Source organism: Lontra canadensis, unplaced genomic scaffold, assembly GCF_010015895.1.
Source record: "Lontra canadensis isolate GAN:19392208 unplaced genomic scaffold, GSC_riverotter_1.0 scaffold27, whole genome shotgun sequence".
Classification (NCBI taxonomy): domain Eukaryota; kingdom Metazoa; phylum Chordata; class Mammalia; order Carnivora; family Mustelidae; genus Lontra; species Lontra canadensis.
This window is the reverse complement of record NW_022631021.1, coordinates 9441535-9447329: the sequence shown is the minus strand read 5'-3', so window position 1 is coordinate 9447329 and position 5795 is coordinate 9441535. Positions and strand designations below refer to the sequence as shown.

The 5795-nt window shown below is 30.8% G+C and overlaps 1 long non-coding RNA gene across 1 annotated transcript; it reads left to right on the top strand.

The window, feature by feature from the left end:
- The first annotated feature begins 541 nt into the window (after window positions 1–541).
- On the top strand, window positions 542–3732 carry LOC116871650. Its single transcript, XR_004383463.1, has 2 exons — window positions 542–580; window positions 3540–3732. It is a non-coding gene; the product is annotated as an uncharacterized LOC116871650 (long non-coding RNA).
- Window positions 3733–5795: the final 2063 nt, after the last annotated feature.

The following is a 5795-nucleotide window of genomic DNA, read 5'->3' as shown; positions in this document are numbered from 1 at the left end:
TCTTACCAGGGACAGGAAGTATTAGAATTAGGAAAACTTCAGTTATATGTTCATCCCTGACTTTCATGTATGGAGCACGGTTTTATATGGCTGAAAATTCTAGTGAGGTCACATACAATGAGGAAATTCTGGTCTCAAAGAAAATCCTTCCTTTAGCAATGGACTCTTTTTCCCTGAAATATACTTCAAAAATAATATGCCTATCTTAATGCCAATGCCCATTATTGAAAAAGCAAAAAGAGATAAAAATTTACCCCTCTCCAAAGATGCACCTCAAAGTCATTTGTAGTTATTGCATCAAATCCCCATCTTCTGGTTGTCCTCTTTCTCTTAACCATCTATCCAGTTAGTCCTCTTAACAAAAATTAACTGAGACGGTTTAAATGATTGAATGAAAATAACATCACCAAGGATAAACCTGAACCCAATGCAACATTGTGTGTCAACTATAATCAAGAGAAGATGTATGAAGAAGGAGGAGGAGGAGGAGTTGAAGGAAAAGAAGAAGAGGAAGGAGGACAAGAAGGAGAAGAAGGTGGTGGTGGCCTTTAGTACCATCTCATTTTTAAAGATGAAAAAGGTAGGAATTCACCACCTTGCTTGTGGCATTTAAAAAGATTATCATAATTGTGGTCAAATAGGAAATCCTTTCTGTTACTTCCCAGAACTTGAATTTGCTAGTTGTACAATTTAATTCGCTGTTACCACACAGGGCCTCTGCTATCAGTTTCTGTATGTTTTTTGGATACTGGTTGTTACACATATATGACATTGAGATAAAACTAGATCAGGCAGAAGGGACTTTATTGATTCATATAACCATCCTTGCAACAATTGGTGTAGCCTCATATATAGAGGAATGCAAAGCTTAAACAGTGGGATCAAGCCTCTGTCTCTCATTCCTTTCTATTTCTCCTACGTATGCTTGCAGTTCCTCTCCTTTGCCCTCTCTCAGCTTTCTTTCCTTCTGTGTTGACCACACTTTCTCATAATACATTTAGTCTTCTCCACTTGACCTTGAAACTGGGCCATCAAAAGTACCAGTTTTTAATCCTTTGGAGTTACTAACCCCTGGGAAGTCCTTATATTACCATCATTATATTAATTACAGGGATCAGTTTTGATTAACCCTGTTTCCTAACAGGTTCCTACTCTGCACTACACGGGGTGTGTACTATGTGTTCAGGACTGGGGCACATATCTACTTTGAAATGTCTATGAGTGTCCTGCTAAAAAGAATGGGCTAGTTCCTAAAGGAAGTACACTACACATAAGTAACAAACAAATTAATTAAGGTGCAGAATAAATTTTCAAAAATGGACAAAAAGAAAATCTTAAGAAACCATTTTTAATCCCATTGATAATTCAAGTAATACTAATTAGAACAAAAATTTCTCATGGATATTTTCAATTTGAAAACATTTTTGTAATATTAATAAAATGCAATGAAATGATTTAAGGGAAACTCTTATGCTTTGCTTTATTTAACTTATTTGGAAGTCAATTTGGAATGTACATCCAGACCCTTAGGTATTCATCATTATAATTAAATAATCAATATACTTATATTGATATATCCAAAAGAAAAATCATAAATTTACAGTAGGCTAATATAGACTATTATTCATTCAAGAATGATCTACCTTAATAAATTATAAATCCTCTGAAAAATTCAAACATAAATGACTTTATAAAAGCATTAGTATGATAATCTAAGAATAAACTTAAGGACCAATACATTTACTGCAATTATTTTTTCTAATAAAAACTTCACAAAAATATAAATATTTGCTTAATGTAGGATACGAGATATCATATGGATATGAATCATAGAACAGTATCATTCTTGGATAATAGAAATATATACCACATTCATAAAGAGTAAATATATATAATAATACAGAGAATAATATAATAACAATATAGAGAAATATAAAGAAAATGTAAAGAACTAATTTAGGAATGATGTAGATAATATGTAAATATTAACAGAAAATGATAATATAAAGCACTAGATAAAATATATACTGTAATATTTAGAAATCTCAATGATATTAGTAATTACATGCTGTATATTAAAAAATCCATGACATCTATGTAACATTACATATGAAAAATCCAAGAAAATACATTTATAAGTAAAATATTTGTGAGTATAGATGAATAAAATTTAAATAAGAAATTATAACATATTATAAGAGATGAGAATACTTTAAAAGCAATGAAAATCAGATGATCAGAATCTCTAATTTTCTGGTACTTTACTGACCAGAATCAGTAAATTGATTCTGGTTGAATCTATACACTTAATTATATACAAGCCATGATATAACACCTAGGTTAGCTAAATCAATGATCAAAAAGTACCTATAAAATATTGTTCCCTTTAATGAAGTAAAGTATAAAACATTAATGAAAATAAAAAATTTAAATAATTTATATTTTACATTTTAAAATAAATTTTGTATAATGAACAATAATACAGAATATTAATTATAATATAGAATATTAATTATATTGAACCTGTATGCATTAAGGACACTTTGACTTAATAATATGTATTATTTTGTAATTTATCTGTTTATCTATTTCATGAAAATTCATTTACAAGACATTTAGGCTCTACTGTAGTCTTTAATAATACATGGTTATGCATTAGCAGGGATAGTGTAATTTGGTAGACAACTATTTTAATATATTTTTATTATTTCAATTTTTAAAGATTTGTTTATTTAGTTCTCATTATACTTCAGAAACTTTGCAAGGGCATAGATAGGTCCCTATTGAAAATGGAATTCTTACTTAATAATCATAATTGTTTCAATAAAGCACTGTTGAATCATAATATCTATTTGAATATATATTACTAAACAAAATCAACTGCTGTATATTTTGTTTAATCTGAAGCATATATTGTATATATCAACCAATGCTTAATAAATCTGTATATCTTAACCTGTTTTACCTATCAATACCTTCTATTATTGTTTTTAAAAATAGTGATATTGATTATAATTTTAACCCAACATAATAAAACAGGGTAACTTGCTAGACTATTTCTTGTGCATGGATTTAATTTTTTATGTAACTATAAAGTAAGAATAAAAGATTTCAAGTAAGTGCTCTCTATGAAGTAGATAATACACGGCAAGCCACATGTTGTGTTATTGTTAATAAAATTCAAAATAAGTACTTTAAAAGCACAGCATCTATTTCCAAACATGTTAGAATTACACTTCGGCAGTATATTTGCATGCTATAGATCTATTATTTATGAATACATCATAAAACACATCTAAAAAATACCAACTTATATGATACTCTTTATAAACATCAGTATCTCAATCTGGTTAAATGCTTATTTTATTTTACTGAAGGGTAAGTGGCATACATAATACTTGATATCAAAATCTTTTCCCATCTTAACCATGTGTAAGAGTAGGAGGCTGGTAATATTGTACTTTTATTTTTTATTTTTTTTTTCAGGAGAGATAAAACTGTCTTGAGAGTACATAAAATATGTTTAATTCTTTTGGTAGGTCTGAGTTTGTTTGGGAACAGATTTTTACAGCCAACTTTAAAACCTGTAAATGAAATGGAAATTTAAAAACTCCAAACTGTTGCAGCCAAATTACAGAAGATGTTGAATTCAAACCATAACTTTTATGAAAAGTGTAAGTGAAAACTATTTTGATGCTGTCTGAATATTAAAATCTGGCCAATGTTTTGTTATTGCTTCTTTTTTTATAACTACTAAATTCTAAGACTCTGCCCCTGAATTTAATTTTCTTATCCAGTTTTTGTGTCACTCCTCTATACTTCTTTATTTAGCTTTCTCCTTTCTCCTGCATTTGTTATATTTTTAGAAAAATGACCTTTCTTTGTCTATTTAATTCAGTCTTCTTCCATCTCCTTTCTTCAATAATTTACATTAAACAAAAGCCTCTAAATAAATAACTTTTCTATCTTCATTGGTGTTTTCCAGGGGAAAACAGTTTTACATACTTTCTTTCTTTCTTCCTAATTGCTGTGGGCCAGGAGGTCTCTGCTGGATCCATCAGTCTCTGGGGAAACCCAGGGTCTTAGTGCCAGCTCTGCCCACCCATTTCTCTCTGCACTCTCTCTGCTAAGAAAGGGATCACTGTGGTTATCATTTTACTCTGGGGCAATCTACATCTCCTACACTGAAAGTGGAATTTTACTTCCCCCACTAGAGAACCTGCACAAAGGTTTTTCAGACACTCCTTCCTGAGGCACTAGTGTTTTTACTATTTTTCATTCTATAGATGACATGAAAATTAATATAGGATGAATAGGTGGAGCAAGAGGACTTTTAGGGCAGTGAAAACATTATGTAAAATGCTATAATAGCGGATACATGTCCTCATACATTGTAAACCCATAGAATGTACCATATCTAGTGAACTGTAATGTGGACTACGGATTTTAAGTAAATAATGTGTCAAGCGTTCATAAATTGTAACAAATGTACCACTTTAGTGGGAGATGTCGATAGTAAGGAGGCTACGTATAAGTCCGTGGCACATGGAAAATTTCTGTACTATCTGCTAAATTTCACTGTGAACCTAAAATTGCTTTAAAAAAATAAAGTCTATTTTTTTAAACAAGTTATACCAGGGGTGCCTGAGTGGCTCAGTTGTTAAGCATCTGCCTTCATCTCAGGTCATTATCCCGGAGTCCTGGGATCAAGCTCTGAATCAGGCTCTTCACTCATCGGGGAGTCTGATTCTCCCTAACCTACTCCCCCTGCTTGTGTTCCCTCTCTTGCTGTGTCTCCTTCTGTCAAATAAATAAATAACATTTTGAATAAATAAATAAATAAATAATAAATAAAATGGTACCCGATAAAGGAAAATGTGGTTTTAAATATAACAGTTAAATGTCTAATGCAGAGCTGTTTGTTGTAGCAGACAACTGAAGAATCATCAGTAGAGAATTAAAGAAATTATGACGTTATCATTAAAAATGTGTAGCCACTGAAACAATAACGTAAATCTTCAGGAAATAATAAGAAAAAAATCTTTAAGACTTCTTATTACTTGAAGATAACAAAGTTTGGAGCCATTTTTAGTTGCATAATAAATATGTATTTACTAATCACACATTCACTTGCATATACATACACACGCAGTACATATTTATAAACAAATGATTTCTAGAGTAATAAAAAATGGCTACAATGGTTGCCTCAGTATAGGGGATGAAGGACTGGGGGACCAGTGGCAGGAGGCAGACTTTTCTGTCACTCTGTAATCTTTATGCTGCATATCAGTTTCTCATTTCTTTGTTTAATCATGTACATATTACTCCTTATTAATTTATTTTGAGGTGAAAACATAGAGCATTTGAATTTAAAATTAATATAAGCATATTTGGAATATGTGGGTGATATAATGCCTGTACCTTTACAAATATGTTGGTGTAAAACAGTCTTTATTTAATTATGATAAGCTGATAAGAAAATAATAAAATGACAAGGTTGCTTGTCAATAATATGTTTCAGTCAAGGAAAGTCCCATATAGCTTTTGCAAAGCTGTGAAGAATGAGTGAACACATGGAAATGCATGTCAGGATGAACTCCAAAACTCCAAAGCCATGGGTGCCAAATTCATCTTATGGTAGATTGTTCCATTCAGCAAACATGATCAATCACATCAAGCTTGCCATTAATTTACATTGTATTTGTTTTATACAGTATTTACAGATGTGTTTGTGAATTGGATTTGGTTCCATAATTTTTAATATGTTAAGCATTAGGAATTGAATCCTAATT